At 40.2% G+C, this 21643-nt stretch overlaps 1 pseudogene; it reads left to right on the plus strand.

Annotated features, from left to right (window-relative positions):
• The first annotated feature begins 1892 nt into the window (after window positions 1-1892).
• LOC138847785 (vomeronasal type-2 receptor 116-like) lies at window positions 1893-19221 on the plus strand (annotated as a pseudogene).
• The last annotated feature ends 2422 nt before the right edge of the window (window positions 19222-21643 follow it).

The following is a 21643-nucleotide window of genomic DNA, read 5'->3' on the forward strand; positions in this document are numbered from 1 at the left end:
TTCCACATGTGCTCACACTCTTTTTGGCTACGTACTAGATTTGGGGCCATGAGAACACTTCATTTCTTCTACACTTGTAAAGGAGAAAAGATTCAAAAAGTTTTTTCTATGTAAAAGTAATCTTAGGGCAACACCTTTGCACAAATATAATAATTATATTTTACTGATGATTATACCCATCAGAAATTCAATGGTTGTAATCTAATACATTTACAGTGTTTCCCTGATTCTGCCTTTTCTGGGCAAAATAGATTTCTTAAGGGGGATTATTCTGTTGTTGCCCCTCTTGAAGATTCTTTATTTGTAGCTAAATATAAATGTTTCATATACATATATAGCATATATAAATTTCATGCATGCAGAATATAGTATCTTGTAGGACAGCGGAATTGTTTTCTTCAAGCTTGTTTATGAAGGTGCCACTTTTCTAATTGGTTTCTACTGTAAGGCTACAGGAAGTAGGTTGCAGCTGCATAGAACTTTGCTAGAATGTAGGTATTAGGATATAGATCATTTCAGTATCATTAAAGCCAATGGATTTGAGAAGTATAGTTGGTGCCACCAAGGTGATGCAACTGATGAAGTATTTTAGGCATTTGTCCAAATATCTCTGCAGAAAAAAATCTAATGGATAATAGCTTGGTATAACAATATTACTCACTTCACATTGATTTTTATAAATTCACCTAATTTAATGTGTGCACATGGCATCCAATTCATGAAATATTTATTCCTTAGTAATAGTATTCCCTATGGTTATGCATGCAGCACAACATTTATGTGTACCCTTAATGACAGGGACCAGGAGGTAGTGAATTTCCAGTAGTAGGAAAAGAGGCTATGAATAGAGCCCAAGTTCCTCCAAGATGTATGCCATGCAAACTGGAGATCATAATCAAATCTTAATAAACCCAGGGAAAATATCTGTGTTGATGATTCTTGGAAAAATAAGAAATACTTCACTGTCAATAGATTTAGGCGCTATACCCTCCAATGTTAGATTCACCAACTTTAGAATATACAACAATTACTGATAAACTGTTTTTAGAGATAAAGAACACAGCATAAAAGAGAAAAACTCTTACAAATTCCAGTGTGTCCATGAGCCATTTAGACATTTTGGTACAAGGCAGCAGCTGGAGAAAGAAATGAGAGGATGCAGAATAATGGAAGTGTGATAGTAATGAGGAGAGAAACAGATATATGAAATACAAAACTGAATTTTATTTGATTCATAGCAATGATTTTCAAATTTCCTCATTCTACAAAGTATGAATGACATATTTGGATAGCAAATATGTATGGAAACTATATATACATAAAACACTATATATATAGCTACCGTGTGCATGGTTTAGTATACATATGTATAGATATATAGAGAGAATACATATGTAATATGCATACATATATCCATATTATGTTATAGCAAGAACCAAGAACTGAAAAACTGTCACTTCCTCTGGAGCACACACTGACCCTTAACAAGCAGTGTACGTGACTTGGTCTATTCATGAGGAATTAGCACACAGGACATCAGAAATAAATACAAGGGGCTCCTCATTTGCATTCTTTGTGAAATGTCAGATCCTAGAAAGTAGAAATGCATCATTTTCTTTGCATGGAAGACTATTTATATTCAATATTGTAGGAAAACGTGAGTGAAGAAGGCCGGTTTGGAGTAAATACTGATACCACTCATAATGATTTACTTTAGCATATGTTTAGTGTTCTAAATGCATCACTGGCTTAATTGTAAAGCACCAGGTGCCTCATAGCCCAGTGATTCGTGTTCACCCAGGGAGTGTTTCCAGCTTCTCTAAAGTGCTCCTCCCTTTTAAATATTTCCCTTTTTTCAAGCTCTGAATTCAATTTTATTTTCTTGGCTTGTGATGCTGGCTGATGGGTAAGTTTGATGGGGAAGAGATTTTTCAGGATTAATTACAGACTCCCATTTACCATTCTCAGTACTGTGACATCATCCCTCTTTTTGAACACATAGCCTTCAATTGAGTTACTCTCTTTTCCCTTTACAACCTGCAGCATTATGATTGTATGACTGCTATTTCAAGAAGCACTTAATGATGTGGTAAGGTGAAGAATCATTGTAGTTTGTGGATGTAGGAAACATTTAGAGGCAGTGCTAAGGATGACTTTCCTTGTCATACTTTCTTTGACAACTGGAGTGTACTCCTAGGTGTGCATGAACTTTAGAGAGGGCATTCCAGAGCCTGTTGTAGCATTTACTTTAGATATCAAATACACATACTTAGAAGAGGTAGCTGTTGCCAGAGGTGATTTAAATTGATGAGGTGTGCATCCAAAAATAAGATCATGTTCTTTGGCTGCATGGAAAACCATGTGATAACATGCCCAACATTATGATGTAAAAGCAGATCTTATTTTCCATAGTCATTTAGGCTTGGAAACCAGTAAAAGTTGGTAGCAGCTTTGGTTCTAGTGACGACATGTGTCCTACAAATACAACACTTCACACTCTGTACTCAGCAAATCTACACATACGGATTAGAACATATGAATTTTTTGCCATGACCAATCCATCTGTCATAGTAATCACAGAATTGAAGATAATCTGGATTGGAGGCTTTTCCCTTAAAGATCCTTGTGCATTTCATGCAGGTTTCAGTCCAAAAACTACCAGTATGCTCTGGCCTTGGTTTTCGCTATTGAGGAGATCAACAAAAACCCCTATCTTTTACCCAACATGACCTTGGGATTTGGTCTCTATAATGTCATGCACACTCATATGACTGTGATGGAGAACCCCTTCATCTGGCTTGTGGGAATGGAAAAGCACGTTCCTAATTACACATGTAGGAAACAGAGCAAGTCTGTTGCTGTAATATCAGAAAGCAGCATTGCTGTCCAAATGGGGACACTGCTGGAACTCTACAAAATTCCACAGGTGAGTGTGTAGTGAAAAAGTGGGATAAAGTACATCACCTTAGGTGCCTTACTTAGAACCAAAAATTAAAGTGACAGAGAACTTATACATTTGACACAGTATGTGATCTGAAGAGAATGCGTGCAGATATTTTGTGGATTAGCTACATTTCTTCTGAAGCAGAGGTGTGGGTGAGTGAAAAGGATAAATGTTTTTCTCAACCTGTGAGTCTAATGATTCATGAACTAGGAAGATCTAATGTAGTGGGAGATGAAAAAAATGAAAGATTCTAAAATCTGACACTTCCATTATATGCTTAATTTTTTCAGGAATGATAATTTACACTATGACAATAACCTTACACAGATTTCTTGCCTTTTCCCTTAGCTGACTTTTGGGCCTTTTGAACCGCTTCTGACTCACAGTGGTCAGTTTCCCTCCCTCTATCAGATGGCACCCAAAGACACTTCTCTGGCCCATGGCATGGCCTCCTTGATGCTCCACTTTGGGTGGACCTGGGTGGGTTTGGCCATCTCAGACCTCCCAAAAGGTATTCAGTTTATGTCTGATTTGAAAGCCGAGATGCAGAAGAATGGCATCTGTGTAGACTTTGTGGAATTGATCCCAGCCACTCTAGAGTCACTTTCTTCATTCCAAAATAGTGCTCATATCCAGATCCTAAAATCATCAGCAAATGTGGTGATTCTTTTCTGTGTCACAGAGTCACTCATAGGCACCAGCTTTCAATCATGGTGGAAGTAAATGATGTGGGAAATCTGTGTCACCACCTCACAATGGGATTTTGCCAGCTCTGAGGTACCTTTCCTGTTCCACTCATTCCATGGGACTTTCATTTTTTCACACCACCATGCTGAGATCTCTGGTTTCAAAAACTTTCTTCGGACAGCTAACCCTTCCAAGTACCCAGAAGACTCTTACCTCTCCAAATTCTGGTCACTGGCTTTTAATTGCTCAGTTACTGGGACATCCTGTAAAACTCTGCAGAACTGTCCACTGAATGCTTCCTTGGAATCCTTGCCTCCACTTCATTTTGATATGACCATGAGTGATGGGAGTTACAACATATACAATGCTGTGTATGCTGTGGCCCACAGTGTACATGAGAGGCTTCTACAAGAGGTAGAAATGCAGCCAGTGAACAATGGGGCAAAGGTGGCATTTTCTCCCTGGCAGGTAACTTGGTTTCCATTGTTGACATGTACTCCTGAAGTGATCCCCTTAAGAGTTTCTGCAGGTGTTCAATCCAAGTAGCTTGAAACACAAGATAAAAATTGAGCCTCTGCCTGTAATTTGTCATTAGCAAAAGGGCTCCAATGAAAAGTGGGCAGGTCTCTTGGATCAGCATCAGTGCTGTGACTTAAAAATACTCTCCAATTTTGTCAATTTAATTTTGACATGTGAAATACCTAGACTGTGTTATTCCATTTTCAACTTCAGCAGTACAGTAATTATTTTCAGGTTCAAATGTCACTGAGGATGTTCATCTAAAATGAACATAAGGAATCTCATATAATTTGCACAGTTCTTTATTCTAGTAACTTTATTACAGATAGTTCTCCTAGGTACACTGAGAAAATGAGTATTGGCAGCTTGGAATGTACTATTGGAAATGGTCTGAATCTGGCCAGTGCTGCAGCTCAGTAGGCTAAGTTTCCACCTTGTGGTGCCGGCACACCAGGTTCTAGTCCCGGTCGGGGCACCGGATTCCTTCCGGTTGCCCTTCTTCCAGGCCAGCTCTCTGCTGTGGCCAGGGAGTGCAGTGGAGGATGGCCCAAGTCCTTGGGCCCTGCACCCCATGGGAGACCAGGACAAGTGCCTGGCTCCTGCCTTCAGATCAGCACAGTGCACCAGCAGCAGCGTGCCAGCCACGGCGGCCATTGGATGGTGAACCAACAGCAAAGGAAGACCTTTCTCTCTGTCTCTCTCTCTCTCACTGTCCACTCTGCCTGTCAAAAAAAAAAGAAAAAAAAAGGAAATGGTCTGAAACTCACAGCTGGATATTTTTGATTCCCCTTGTTTTTGTAGAAAAATGAGTGAAATCATACTTACCTTGATGTAGTTCTCATCAGTTTTTTTTTTTTTTTACTTCAATTCATTGGGTGGTCCTAAACATGTTCAATTGTTTATTTGTGCTTACAGACAAAGAGAGGTTTTCTCTAACCTGGGTTTCATGTGTTATTACTTGGGCAGTCTTCATGAGAATATGATGCATTTTTTCAGTTGCACCCATTTCTGAAGAATCTCCAGTTTACCAATCCAGCTGGTGACCTAGTAAATTTGAATCAGAAGAGAAATTTGGAAGCTGAATATGACATTCTCAACTTTTGGAATTTTCCATATGGTTTCGGACGTAAGGTTAAAGTAGGACGGTTTTCCCCATACGTTTCACAGAGTGAACAGTTGTCTCTCTCTGAGAATTTGATACAGTGGGCCACAGGAATTACAGAGGTAAGTAGGACTGATCATAAGGTTCACATGACACATTGTTACCCCCCAACTGCTAAGGGAGTATGTGCAGTATGGCTTATTCAAAAGACACTTAGAGACATTAAACCACTCCACTTCCAATCCAAATACTTTCTTATGTTTTTAGTGTCTGAGGATGGACAGTAAACACATTTGTTCATGCAAGTCTTTTGAATCTATTTAAGAAAATCAAATAGAATGTTGTCATTGTGTCAGAAACAATGTTTACATTTTCAGTGAACAGGTTTGCAGGACTTGGAAACCCTCTACTTAGAACTTAAGTAATAGTCTGAATTATGACCAACACTCGCTCAGATTCCACACTCGGTATGCAGTGTGAGTTGCAGCCCTGGATTCAGGAAAACCCCTCTTGAGGGAAAGCCTGCCTGTTGTTTTGATTGCACACCTTGTCCTGGGAATGAGATTTCCAATCAGACAGGTAAATCAATACCTGCCTCTTGGAGAAGTTACCACCTGTTTCTTAAATTATCAACTTATCCATGGAAAGAAAATCTGTGGAATATGACTGCTGAGAATAGTCTTCCCCGCTTCAGGTAGAAATTATTCCTTATAATCAATAATAATCCACAAAAGGATAAAACTTTCCACAATACACTCTCTGTATTATTTATGAAAGCATACAAGAGACTGAATGTCTCTGTAATGCTGACCATGTTGGAGTTCAGGCTGATATACATATGGTAAAAAATGAATAGAAACCAAGATTGGAGAATATTCACCCCATAAAACAGTGTGGCATTTCTAAGATTTAGCCATGAGTCAGAGCTATGCTATCCGATGTATCATAAAGATTTTCGGGAGGCGGAGCCAAGATGGCGGAATAGTGAGGGCGCGCACCGATAGTCCGGGAAAATTTAGTTTAATAAAAGGGGAGTTACGGTAGCCTCAGAAAAAAGAACCAGGAAAATATTGCAGACAAAACTCTTCTGGATCCAGTGGGCGTGAATCGGAGGACCTACTGGGAGAACAAGGTCGCCCACCGCGCGCGAAAGCCGAACCGCAGGACCGAGCCGCGGGACTGAGCTGCGGAAGCTGAGCAGCGGGACTGAGCTGCGCAAGCTGCAGGGTCTGCCCGCAAGTGCTCGAAGGGGAGTGCAACAGCGGGGAGACTTGGGAAGTCCAGGGCTCCGAGTCCACACATCGGCGCTGGAAGCGGAGCAGACCTGCGTGGAGAGCGTGGGAGCCCACAGTTCGGGACATCAGCGGCAGACTCAACACACCAGTGCTGGAACGCAAGGTGAGCCGAACCTCAATAACCCGAGACACCGGCAGGCAAGCGGAGAGAGGAGACTAGAGGGAACGACCCCCGGGGCGGGGGGGACTTCACCAAGCTAACTGGAAGAGAGAGAGGGGGAAAAAAAAAAGGTGACTGGTATGGACACGGGTTTCTCTCTCTCCGCTCACCTCTCAAGGGCGAGCAAGACAAAGAGCAGGCGCCATCTTGGACATACGTCATAAGCAGAGCGACCTCAGGTCTGCACCGGCCCTGAGCCTAGCAGAAAAACCTGACTCTGGGTGGGGCGAATTAACAGGAGATTAGGACTTAGTAAATTTATGGTGCTACTGAACTGAGACTGTGAAAAAAGAGACGGTGGGGGAGAGAACTCACGGAATTCACGTGAGCACTCTCCAGAGACGCTACAATTCTGTAACTTTGGCAACCCAGTGGGAGACTGAAGGAGAATTTGAGCCCACTCTAAGGGCCGAACAGATTCCCTGTGTGGTCCTTGGGAAAGAGCTTCTGATCTCTGGCTCCTGTGGGTATATCATTCGCCTGCTAACTACCTCCAACTTTGTTCAGCTGTGCAGAATAACTTCCCTGTTGAATCAAAAAAAAAAAGAGAGAGAGAGAGAGAGAGAGAGAGGTTTACCACGCCTAACCTGGGAGTGTCACCTTAGGCACACCAAACAGAGCTCTCAGGCCACACCCATCTCAAGCCCTAAGGCTCCCTCAAAAACAGATAGTCCACTTAATCTAGAGTCGTAGTATAACAAGAAAAAGCACCACAGTGAAGAAACCAAATATCTCCAATATGACAAATAACAAACGCAAAAACCAAGGTAATAAAAACAAGGAAGTCACCATGAAGTCCTCAAATGAAAAAGACACCCCAATTCAAGATTATGAGGATGATGACATAGAAGAAATGCAAGAAGCAGATCTCAAAAAATTGATAAGAACATTAAGAAGTTCTCAAAAACAAATTCTTGAACTACAGAAATCCTTAATGGACAAGATAGAAAATCTCTCTCGTGAAAATGAAATATTAAGGAGGAATCAAAATGAAACGAAACAACTAGTACAACAGGAAACTGGGATAGTGACTGAAGTGAAGAATTCAATAGATCAAATGAAAAACACAATAGAGAGCCTTACAAACAGAATGGGAGAAGCAGAAGAGAGAATATCGGACTTAGAAGACAGAGAACAGGAAAGGATACAGTCAGACCAAAGAAAAGAAGAGGAAATTAGGAATCTAAAACATATTGTCGGGAATCTTCAGGATACTATTAAAAAAACCCAACATTCGGGTTCTAGGAGTTCCTGAAGGCATGGAGAAGGAGAAAGGATTAGAAGGCCTTTTTAGTGAGATATTAGCAGAAAATTTCCCAGGTTTGGAGAAGGACAGAGAAATCCTAGTACAGGAAGCTCACAGAACCCCTAATAAACACGACCAAAAGAGACCCTCACCACGGCACGTTGTAATTAAACTCTCCACAGTGAAACATAAAGAAAAGATCCTAAAATGTGCAAGAGAGAAACGTCAGATTACTCTCAGAGGATCTCCAATCAGACTCACAGCTGACTTCTCATCAGAAACTCTACAAGCTAGGAGGGAATGGCAAGATATAGCCCAGGTACTAAGAGAGAACAACTGCCAGCCCAGAATATTATATCCTGCCAAGCTCTCATTTGTGAATGAAGGTGAAATAAAGACTTTTCATAACAAACAGAAATTGAAAGAATTTGTTGCCACTCGTCCAGCCCTGCAAAAGATGCTTAAAGATGTGTTACACACAGAAACAAAGAAACACGGTCATCAATATGAAAGAAGGTAAAGGAAGGAAACCAAGGAAGGAAAGCTCACAGCTAAAGATCACAGGGAATTCAAAGCATATATTAGAACTTATCTTTGGCAAATGGCAGGGCAAAGTTACCACTTATCATTAGTCACATTGAACGTGAATGGCCTGAACTGTCCAGTTAAAAGACACCGTTTGGCTGATTGGGTTAAAAAACAAAACCCATCTATTTGCTGCTTACAAGAAACACATCTTTCCAACAAAGATCCATACAGACTGAAAGTGAAAGGCTGGAAAAAGATATACCATGCCAACAGAAATGAAAAAAGAGCAGGCGTAGCCATCTTAATATCAGACACCATAAACTTTACCACAAAAACCATTAAGAGAGACAAAGAGGGACACTACATAATGATTAAGGGATCAATTCAACAGGAAGATATAACAATTATCAATGTATATGCACCTAACTACAGGGCACCGGTTTATCTAAAAGATTTGTTAACGGACTTAAAGGGAGACTTAGACCCCAATACAATAGTACTGGGGGACTTCAATACTCCACTCTCAGAAATAGACAGATCAATAGGACAGAAGATCAACAAGGATACAGTAGATTTAAACGACACTATAGCCCAAATGGATCTAACAGATATATACAGAACTTTCAATCCTACAGCTAAAGATTATACATTCTTCTCAGCAGTACATGGAACCTTCTCTAGGATTGACCACATACTAGGCCATAAAGCAAGTCTCAGCAAATTCAAAAGAATTAGAATCATACCATGCAGCTTCTCAGACCATAAAGGAATGAAGTTGGAAATGAACAACTCAGGAATCCCTAGAGCATACGCAAACACATGGAGATTGAACAACATGCTCCTGAATGAACAATGGGTCATAGAAGAAATCAAAAGAGAAATCAAAAACTTTCTGGAAGTAAATGAGGATAACAGCACAACATACCAAAACTTATGGGACGCAGCAAAAGCAGTGTTAAGAGGAAAGTTTATATCAATAGGTGCCTACATCAAGAAATTGGAAAGGCACCAAATAGATGAGCTTTCTATTCACCTCAAGGATCTAGAAAACCTACAGCAAACCAGACCCAAATCTAGTAGGAGAAGAGAAATAATTAAAATCAGAGAAGAAATCAACAGGATTGAATCAAGAAAAACATTACAAAAAATCAGCCAAACGAGGAGCTGGTTTTTTGAAAAAATAAACAAAATTGACACCCCATTGGCCCAACTAACTAAAAAAAGAAGAGAAAAGACCCAAATCAATAAAATCAGAGATGAAAAAGGAAATGTAACAACAGACACCACAGAAATAAAAAGAATCATCAGAAATTACTACAAGGACTTGTATGCCAGCAAACAGGGAAACCTATCAGAAATGGATAGATTCCTGGACACATGCAACCTACCTAAATTGAACCAGGAAGACATCGAAAACCTAAACAGACCCATAACTGAGACAGAAATTGAAACAGTAATAAAGGCCCTCCCAACAAAGAAAAGCCCAGGACCAGATGGATTCACTGCTGAATTCTACCAGACATTTAAAGAAGAACTAACTCCAATTCTTCTCAAACTATTCAGAACAATTGAAGAAGAGGGAATCCTCCCAAATTCTTTCTATGAAGCCAGCATCACCTTAATTCCTAAGCCGGGAAAAGATGCAGCACTGAAAGAGAATTACAGACCAATATCCCTGATGAACATAGATGCAAAAATCCTCAATAAAATTCTCGCCAATAGAATGCAACAACACATCAGAAAGATCATCCACCCAGACCAAGTGGGATTTATCCCTGGTATGCAGGGATGGTTTAATGTGCGCAAGACAATCAATGTGATACACCACATTAACAGACTGCAGAAGAAAAACCATATGATTCTCTCAATAGATGCCGAGAAAGCATTTGATAAAATACAACACCCTTTCATGATGAAAACTCTAAGCAAACTGGGTTTGGAAGGAACATTCCTCAATACAATCAAAGCAATCTATGAAAAACCCACAGCCAACATCCTATTGAATGGGGAAAAGTTGGAAGCATTTCCACTGAGATCTGGGACCAGACAGGGATGTCCACTCTCACCACTGCTATTCAATATAGTTCTGGAGGTTCTAGCCAGAGCTATTAGGCAAGAAAAAGAAATTAAAGGGATACAAATTGGGAAGGAAGAACTCAAACTATCCCTCTTTGCAGATGACATGATTCTTTATTTAGGGGACCCAAAGAACTCTACCAAGAGACTATTGGAACTCATAGAAGAGTTTGGCAAAGTAGCAGGGTATAAAATCAATGCACAAAAATCAACAGCCTTTGTATACACAGACAATGCCATGGCTGAGGAAGAAATTCTAAGATCAATCCCATTCACAATAGCTACAAAAACAATCAAATACCTTGGAATAAACTTAACCAAGGACGTTAAAGATCTCTACGATGAAAATTACAAAACCTTAAAGAAAGAAATAGAAGAGGATACCAAGAAATGGAAAAATCTTCCATGCTCATGGATTGGAAGAATCAATATCATCAAAATGTCCATTCTCCCAAAAGCAATTTATAGATTCAATGCAATACCAATCAAGATACCGAAGACCTTCTTCTCAGATCTGGAAAAATTGGTGCTGAAATTTATATGGAGGCACAAGAGACCTCGAATAGCTAAAGCAATCTTGTACAACAAAAACAAAGCCGGAGGCATCACAATACCAGATTTCAGGACATACTACAGGGCAGTTGTAATCAAAACAGCATGGTACTGGTACAGAAACAGAAGGATAGACCAATGGAACAGAATTGAAATACCAGAAATCAACCCAAACATCTACAGCCAACTTATATTTGATCAAGGATCTAAAACTAATTCCTGGAGCAAGGACAGTCTATTCAATAAATGGTGCTGGGAAAATTGGATTTCCACGTGCAGAATCATGAAGCAAGACCCCTACCTTACACCTTACACAAAAATCCACTCAACATGGATTAAAGACCTAAATCTACGACCTGACACCATCAAGTTACTAGAGAACATTGGAGAAACCCTTCAAGATATTGGCACAGGCAAAGAGTTTCTGGAAAAGACCCGGGAGGCACAGGCAGTCAAAGCCAAAATTAACTATTGGGATTGCATCAAATTGAGAAGTTTCTGTACTGCAAAAGAAACAGTCAGGAGAGTGAAGAGACAACCGACAGAATGGGAAAAAATATTTGCAAACTATGCAACAGATAAAGGGTTAATAACCAGAATCTACAAAGAGATCAAGAAACTCCACAAAAACAAAACCAACAACCCAATTAAGAGATGGGCCAAGGACCTCAATAGACATTTTTCAAAAGAGGAAATCCAAATGGCCAACAGGCACATGAAAAAATGTTCAAGGTCATTAGCAATCAGAGAAATGCAAATCAAAACCACAATGAGGTTCCACCTCACCCCGGTTAGAATGGCTCACATTCAGAAATCTACCAACAACAGATGCTGGCGAGGATGTGGGGAAAAAGGGACACTAACCCACTGTTGGTGGGAATGCAAACTGGTTAAGCCACTATGGAAATCAGTCTGGAGATTCCTCAGAAACCTGAAGATAACCCTACCGTTCGACCCAGCCATCCCACTCCTTGGAATTTACCCAAAGGAATTTAAATTGGCAAACAAAAAAGCGGTCTGCAGCCTAATGTTTATTGCAGCTCAATTCACAATAGCTAAGACCTGGAACCAACCTAAATGCCCATCAACGGTAGACTGGATAAAGAAATTATGGGATATGTACTCTTTAGAATACTATACTGCAGTAAGAAACAACGAAATCCAGTCATTTGCAACAAAATGGAGGAATCTGGAACACATCATGCTGAGTGAAATAAGCCAGTCCCAAAGGGACAAATACCATATGTTCTCCCTGATCGGTGACAACTGACTGAACACCAAAAAGGAAACTTGTTGAAGTGAAAGGGACACTATGGGAAACAGTGACTTGATCAGCATAGCCCTGACTGTTAATGAACAACTTAATACATTATCCCTCTTAGTAGTTTTTTTGTCTGTTCTACTTAATATGACTGATTTAATTCTGTAATTAATACACAGTTATTCTTAAGTGTTGAAATTTAACTGAAATGTGATCCCTGTTAAACATAAGAGTAGGAAGAAGAGAGGGAAGAGATATATAATTTGGGACATGCTCAAGCTGACTTGCCCCAAATGGTAGAGTTAGAAACATACCAGGGGACTCCAATTTAATCCCATCAAGGTGGCATGTACCAATGCCATCTCACTAGTCCAAGTGATCAATTTCAGTTCGCAATTGATCATAATGAAAGGACTAAGAGTCAAAGGGAGCACATAAGCAAGTCTAGTACCTGCTAACACTAACCGATAGAATAAATAAAGGGGAGAGTGATCCAACATGGGAAGTGAGATACTCAGCAGACTCATAGAATGGCAGATGCCCTAAATAGCACTCTGGCCTCAGAATCAGCCCTAAAGGCATTCAGATCTGGCTGAAAAGCCCATGAGAGTATTTCAGGCATGGAAAGCCAAGACACTCTGGCAAAAGATCTCTGTGAGTGAGATCTCAGTGAAAAGAACAGGTCTTCAAAGAAGGAGGTACCTTTCTCTGAAGGGAGGAGAGAACCTCCACTTTGACTATGACCGTGTCTAAACAAGATAAGAGTCGGAGAACTCAAGGGGCTTCCATAGCCTTGGAAACTCATGACTGGAGCATAGGGAGATTACTGATGCCATAGACAGGAGTGTCAATTGGTAAAGTCAACAACAGGAGTCACTGTGCACTTACTCCTCATGTAGGATCTTTGTCCTTAGTGTGCTGTGCATTGAGATTTAATGCTATAACGAGTACTCAAATAATATATTTCACTTTGTGTTTCTATGGGGGTGCAAACTGTTGAAATCTTTACTTAATGCATACTAAACTGATCCTCTGTAAAAAAAAAAAAAAAAAAAAAAAAAAAAAAGAATAGAAACTATCAACTCCCAACTTGACTCTCACTGGGATTAAACATGACAATAGGTCTGATCTGATTTCATCATCATTAAAAAAAAATCATCTATTATTTTTCACTTTATGTTTCTGTGTGGGAGCAAACTGTTGAAATCCTTACTTAATGTATACTAAGCTGATCTTCTGTATATTAAGATAATCGAAAATGAATCTTGATGTGAATGGAAGGGGAGAGGGAGTGGGAAAGGGGAGGGTTGTGGGTGGGAGGGACGGTATGGGGGGGAAGCCATAGTAATCCATTATTCGTACTTTGGAAACGTATATTCATTAAATAAAAGTTAAAAAAAAAACATACATGTAAACATAAAAAAAAAAAAAAAAAAAAAAAGATTTTCCAGTTTTTGCTTGTGTTGCATTAGTAGTTATTTGTACCATATATTTAGTATCATTCTAATTTTGTGAAACTTATTGTTGATAATGAAAGGTTCTGGCAACAGAGTACAGTCCATGGGAGTAGTGTGGTGTATGTGCTAATTCAGTATAGGAAAACTCATGTCTGAGTTCCTTATGCTTGTATAGGTAAAAATGCTTTCACCAAATTCAAGTGTAGCATGCTTGGAGTGAGAAAGTGCAACTCTACACAAACTGTGTGTTATATGAAAAACTATGTTAGAAATCATATAGTATATCATCCTGGGGATAATACTCATCAAATATCATAAATGGGGCTAATCTTAGCCTTTGACAAAAGTCATTGCTGCTCAAAATATAAATCTTTAAGAACCTTCTTATGCTTACATATGTACACACATTTATAAAATTCATATCAAAAGAACACAAGCTGACATACATGGTAATAAGTATGCATAGTGGGCCTGGCACTGTGGCACAGTGGGTTTAAGCCCTGGCCTGAAGCACCAGCACCCCATATGGGTGCCGGTTCTAGTCCCAACTGCTCATCTTCTGATCCAGCTCTCTGCTGTGGCCTGGGATAGCAGTAGAAGATGGTCCAAGTCCTTGGGCCAATGCACACACATGAGAGACTCCGAAGCTGTCTTCAGATCAGCACAGCTCTGGCTGCTGCAGCCATCTGGGGAGTGAACCAGTAGATGGAAGACCTCACTCTGTCTCTACCTCCCTCTGTAACTCTGTCTTTAAAAAAATAAGTATGCATACCAAGGTAGGTCAATGACTGCAGATTCAGCACCAGCCCTTAAAGGTAAAATGTGGACATTATAAGGAAATTGAAGTAAGTAAACATTGGAATAATTTAAAGTTTGTGATCATAAACAAGATTTATGAACCTCAGCAAGATGGAACAGTGTGAACAGTAAGATTACTCTGTGTGTGTGTGTGTATACACAGAGAGCGCTGAAGGGGTCTATTTAGATGTAAAAATACTAATATTAGAGCTTATTAATCATTTAATTCTGATACATTGAAAAATATAGAACAAATTCAGATATTCTCAGATAGAAATATTATGAAATATGTTGAGCAATATTTGAAAAATCCAAATATCCTCACAGTTATTAAAATAATTCCCAATACTTGAATTGTGATAAACAATTTTCAGATGAACTCCTTTCTCAACTCCTATAGAGAACAGGAAAAAGGGAAAAATTATGTTTCTTCTATGGGAACATCTCAAGTTGATGGATCAAATACTGCCAGATATTTCAGCAAAATGAAATTGTAAGACACTGTTGTTGAAATAAATTCATACATTTGAAATCTCAAACAATGTAAATCCAACCGTACTTTTTAAATAAGCTACATCATGCCCAAAGAGTTTCATAAAATCTAATTCAGTTTACAGTACATGAAAATTGTAATATTAATTAGCATAACTGAAGAAAAATAGTTAATAAAATCTAAGTGATCTATGAATTGTAAACAAAGAACAAAACCACTGAAACATGACAAAAAGAAGGATTAGCTTTCAATCCTAAAGAGTATTTTAGAATGCTACAAAACATGGAAATTACGGCTGAAGATTGGATACAAAGTTGATGAAAGAACGCAACTTCTACAGAAAATTACACAGGAGGTTCGGCTCCATGCATATTTTCAAAAAAGAATGACATTCAACTTACTAAAAAGGAAGATATAAAAGTGGCATCATTTAAAGTGATATTGGGATAGTGTAATGAAATCAGTGAATTGATAATTGAATTAAGTAGTGCTGGTATACAAAATTGTACAAAGCAGTTACTTTTCCTTACCAATTCTGGAAACCAAAGCTACAAAATATGGCACTTGTAATGTCTCAAAAGTATGAAATATACAAAGGTAAGACTAACTAAATATTGGAAGAAATCTGCAAGTTGAGACATCAGTCATCAATGGAGCAATATTTTGAAAATAGGAGGGTACAGATAGAGCTGGGGAGAAAATTCATGTTCAAGGATAAAAAGACAGGAAAGTGGAAACATGGAGTAAGTTTCAAGATGGTCTACAGACTGACTCTGATTACAGGCAGCATCCTAGTGTGTTCTTTGATGAAAACATTCAAGGGTGAAAGCTAATCCAGCTGGTATCAAGTGTACAGCTGTTCTGTGTTTCTCTAGAACCTGACCATTTGCCTTCTAATGGTGGTTTGTCAATCAGTGCTTTCCCCTATCATAACATAATCCAGATTCTACCTTAAAGAGATATGTTTTAGTGAGATCGCTAGGTGATTTCTGTGCAACCAAAATTCATAAAGTATATCTCCCAGTCCATGACATTAATAGTGGGAACCTGGGGCCAGTGCTGTGGTATAGTAGGTTAAGCCCCTGGCTGGGATTCTAGCATCCCAGTTGGTCAACAGTTCCAGTCCCAGCTGCTTCACTTCCAATGCAGCTCTCTCCTGATGCTTGGGAAAGCAGCTGAAGGTGGCCCAAGTTTCGGAGCTCACACCAATACAGGAAGCCCAGAAGAAGCTCCCAGTTACTGGCTTCAAAACAGATGAGGTCCAGCTATTAATGTCTTTTGTGGTGTGAATCACTGGGGGAAGATCTCTCCCCTCCTTTCTTACCTCTTTCCCTTTCTCACTCTCTTTCTCCCTGTCCTCCTCTCCTTCTTTCCCTCTCTCTCCATTCTGCTTCTCCTCCTCCTTCTGAAACTCTGACTTTCATGTAAATTATTAATAAATGAATACTCACTAAAACAAAGACCGCAACCATTGGGTGGTTGAATAGGCCATGAGAGTACAGAGGGAATAGCACCATTAAAAGAAGGGCTCATTTCAGGCATGGAAAGCCATGACTCTGCAGTAAAAAATAGACTACATGGAGGATCTCTGTGAAACCTCTGTTGAAAGAAAAGGTCATCAAAAAGGGATGTACTCTTGTCTGAAGTGAGGAGAGAGCAACCACTTTGCGTATGGCCCTGTCCAAATACCGATGGAGTCTCTGGTCACAAAAGGCTCCCATAGCCTTGGCAGATCATGGCAAGAGCCTCAGGTGATCACTGACATCATGCATACATAAACATGTTAATCATTAAAGTAACAACGGAGGTCACTGTGTACTTAGTCCCCATGTAGGACCTCTGTCCCTAATGAGTTGTACTATGAGAATCGACTGCAAATTTTGTTCCTAAACTGTGCTGTATATGTGGTCTGTGTGTGTGGATACCAACTGTTGAAATCTATGCTTAACATGGAGTTGGTCCTCTGTATTTGAAATCAAACTAAAAATGAACCATAATGAAGAAGTAGATGGTAGAGGAAGAGGAAGAAGGAGGTGTGATGGGAGTGGGAGTGGGAGGGTGGGTATAGGTAAAAGAACTCCTATATTCCTAAAGGTGAATGTATGAAAAATGCAATCATTAAATAAAAACTTAAAAATCAAAGGCTGCTGCTTGCTCTTGTTCAAAGTGAGCATGCAGCAAAATGTGCCCTGTATAAGGGCAGAGTAGCCCTCGCCACACATGCAACCCTCTGGCATCTTGATCATCAGTTCCCTATCTGAAGAAACAATGAAGAAGGAATTTGTGGTGTTAAAATAACACAGGTTAAGGTATGTTTTTAAAGCACCATGAATAGTTTCAGAGAGTAGCCCTTATGGCTTTGTTAGGAGAAAAAGAGAATGTACTCATCATTATGTAAGGTACTTAGGAAGATGAACTATTAACACTGGCTAACATGAGGAAGATGGACATAAATAATTACCAGTAATTTTATATGTCATTTTATATGCTGTCTTTCACATCAAATAAGGACTATTTGCCTAAACTAGCTACATTGGGTATTCTAGAAGGTACTTGTGAATCAAGAGTAACTGAACTTGGGATGATGTTTATTACATTTCTCACCAGATATGGACCAATGTGTGAACTGTCCAGATCTTCAGTATGCCAACACAGAGCGAGATCAGTGCTTCCACAAAAAAGTGACCTTTCTGTCATTTGAAGATCCCCTGGGGATGACCCTGGTCTGCACCGCTCTGTGCTTTTCTATCCTCACAGTTGTTTTTCTTGGTATCTTTGTGAAGCACCGAGACACTCCCATAGTCAAGGCCAACAATCGTTGTCTCAGCTATATCCTGCTCATTGCCCTCACCTTTTGCTTCCTCTGCTCCTTACTGTTCATTGGTCATCCCAACACAACCACCTGTGTCCTCCAGCAGACCATGTTTGGAGTGGCATTCACTGCAGCTGTTTCCACCATTCTGGCCAAAACTATCACTGTGCTTCTGGCCTTCTAGGTCACTGCCCCAGGGAGAAGGATGAGACACTGGCTGCTATCAGGGGTACCTAATTCCATTATTCCCATCTGCTCCCTGATCCAACTGGCTCTCTGTGCCATCTGGCTTGGGACTTCTCCTCCCTTTATTGACACAGATGCACACTCTGAGCATGGCCACATCATCCTGGTGTGCAACAAGGGCTCCATCACTGCCTTCTACTGTGTCCTGGGCTACCTGGGTTCCTTGGCCCTGGTGAGCTTCACTGTGGCTTTCCTAGCCAGGAATCTGCCTGACACCTTCAATGAAGCCAAATTCCTGACGTTCAGCATGCTGGTGTTCTGCAGTGTCTGGGTGACCTTCCTGCCTGTCTACCACAGCACCAAGGGGAAGGTCATGGTGGCTGTGGAGGTCTTCTCCATCTTGTGCTCCAGTGCAGGGCTCCTGGGCTGCATCTTTGTTCCCAAGTGCTACATTATTCTCTTCAGACCTGAGAAGAATGCTTTGAAAGGATTAAGGGATAGAATAGTTTCCAAGGAAACAGATGTTCTGAAGAATAGCTCTTAAGTCTCTCGCAGTTTTCAATGGTTAGAAACTAAGATTTATAAAACCGATTTTGCATTGTGATGTTATAAAAAAAATTACACAGTGTAACCATATTATGAATGTTTTATGTTTCTCTTAAAATGTATTTGTTCTGAAGCACCAACTCATAGAAAAGAAAGGGAGAGTAGGAAAAACTCTCCATCTGGTGATAGACGCTGAAGATATCTGCTGTGGCCCAGTGCTGGTTCTTGCCAAACCAAGATTATTTCAGTTGTCCATTTGAGTGTCAACATCTTATGTCATCTTCTACTGCTTTTTTTTTTTGGATCATTAACGGGGAGTAGTATTCCAAGTGGGACAGCCAGGATATGAACTGGCACCCACATGGGATGTCATAGTTACAAGTGGTGGTTATATCCACTACACACTCACACTGGTCCCAATCCTCCTCTCTTCAAAAATAATACTGTGTATAAATTTCTTAGCCTGGGTTTCATGTTCACAAACACAAACTGATCTCAGATAAAGGCTCTCCTTGAAACTTTTCATTGCTTTTCATTTCTGTGTTTTCATTGTCACCTGGTGGACATGATAATATACTTATTTTAATAAAATGAGTTACACGTTTGCTGTTTCCTAAGATTTATTCATTTGTTTAAAGGGTTTACACAGAGGAGAGGCAGAGGGAGAGAGGTCTTCCATCTGTTCAGTTCACTTCCTATTAGCCGCATTGGATAGAGCTGCACTGATCTGAAGAAAGGAGCCAGGGGTTCCTGGTGCAGGGTCCCAGAGACTTGGGCCATTTTCTGCTGCTTTCCCAGGCCATAGCAGAGAGCTGGATGAGAAATGGAGCACCAGTTCTCAAACTGGCCCCCATATGGAATGGCGGGGCTTCAGGCCACGGCGCTAACCTGCTGTACCACAGCGCCTGCCCCTGTTTGCTGTTTTTATTCATTCATTAGTGTATTTATTCATTCATTATTCATTTACTATTAATGTCAGCTTTATAATAGAGTTGCAATATTTCAGTGTAAATATTAGACATGTTAAATCATTTTCATGTGTATAATGCATTGTCCTGAAACTCTTGTAGTACAACACATTAAGGACAGAGGTCTAGCATGAGGAGCAAGTGCACAGTGACTCCTGTTGTTGATTTAACAACTGACCTCTTAGCTATGAGGTCAGTGATCACCTGAGGCTCTTGACATGAGTTGCCAAGGTTACAGAAGCCTTTTGAGTTCACAAACTCCATCAGTTTTTTGTACAGGGGTATATGCGAAGTGGAAGTTCTATGCTCCCTTCAGCATAAAGTACATCCTTCTTTGATGGCTTTTTCTTTCCACTGGGGTCTCACTCACAGAGATCCTTCATGCAGAACCATTTTTGCCACTATGTCTTGGCTTTCCATGCCTGAAATTCTCTCATCGTGTTTTCAGTCAGGCCTCAGGGGCTGATTCTTAGGTCAGAGTGCTGTTTAGGGTGTTTGCATTCTATGAGTCTGCTGTGTGGACTGTTTCCCGTGTTAGAAATTTCCCTTCTTTGTAATTCAGTCTATTGTTATTATCAGGCACTTGGTCTTATTTATGTGATCCCTTTGTCTGATGTTCCTATGTATATGATCAAGTCTATACTTAATATGATCACTTTTACACATAAGATGGCATCAGGGCCACCCAGCTAAAGGATTTGGAGTCCATGGAACATTTTTAGCATCATCAGTAGGGATAGGTCTGTGTGAATGTGTGCTGATCTGTACAGCTCTTCCCTCTTCCATTCCCATTCTTATTTTGAACTGGAATCTATTTTCAATTGATAATACATTTATGATTAATTCTAGGTTAAGTAAGGAGTTTAGCTAATGGTATTAAGTAGAGAAGAAAAAAAGAATGAAGAACTAGATAAAGTGAAATAATAAAGTGTTCCTTGACAGTCAAGCCAAGGGCTGTTCAAGTAATTGCTTCTCATAGTGTCTATTTCACTTCTACAGGTTTCCTTTTAGGTGCTCTGTTAGTTGTCACAGATCAGGGAGAATATAGTGATATTTGTCCCTTTGGGACTGGCTTCTTTCACTAAGTATGATATTTTCCAGATTCATCCATTTAGTTGTAAATGACCAAATTTCATTCTTTTAAACTGCCAATAGTTTTCCATATAGTACATATCCCATAGTTTCTTCCCTTTTTTTGACAGGCAGAGTGGACAATGAGAGAGACAGAGAAAGGTCTTCCTTTTCCATTGGTTCACCCCCCAATGGCTGCTGCAGCCGGAGCGGTGTGGCTGACGCATGGTGCTGTTCTGAAGCTAGGAGCCAGGTGCTTCTCCTGGTCTCCCATGTGGTTGCAGGGCCCAAGCACTTAGGCCATCCTGCAGTGTACTCCAGGGCCAACAGCAGAGAGCAGGACTGAAGAGGAGCAACCAGGACAGAATCCAGTGCCCCAACTGGGACTAGAACCCAAGGTGTTGGCACCGCAGGCAGAGGATTAGCCTAGTGAGCTGTGGCACTGGCTCCAGGCTCCATAGTTTCTTTATCAAGTCTTCAGTTAATGGGCATTTAGGTTGATTCCATATCTTGGCTATTGTGAATTGAGCTACCATAATATACAGGTGCAGATGTCTGTTTTATTTGCTGACTTCATTTCCTTTGGGTACATTCCAAGGAGTGGGATGGATGGATCCAAGGGTAGGGCTCTATTCAGATTTCTGAGGTATCTCAAAACTGTTTTCCATGGTGGCTTTACCAGTTTCCATTCCCAGCAGCAGTGAATTAGGGTACCTTATTCCCCACATCCTCACTGGCATTTTTGTTTATTGATTTCAGTATGAGAGCCATTCTAACTGGAGTGGGGTGAAACCTCATTGTTGTTTTCATTTGCATGTCCCTGATGGCTAGTGATCCTGAGCATTTTTTCTTGTGTCTGTAGGCCACTTGGATTTCGTTTTTTGAGAAATCTCTACATCCTTTTCCCACTTCTTGACTAGGTTGTTTTCTTGGCTATTGTTG

This window comes from Oryctolagus cuniculus (genome assembly GCF_964237555.1).
Source record: "Oryctolagus cuniculus chromosome 16 unlocalized genomic scaffold, mOryCun1.1 SUPER_16_unloc_1, whole genome shotgun sequence".
Taxonomy (NCBI): Eukaryota; Metazoa; Chordata; class Mammalia; order Lagomorpha; family Leporidae; genus Oryctolagus; species Oryctolagus cuniculus.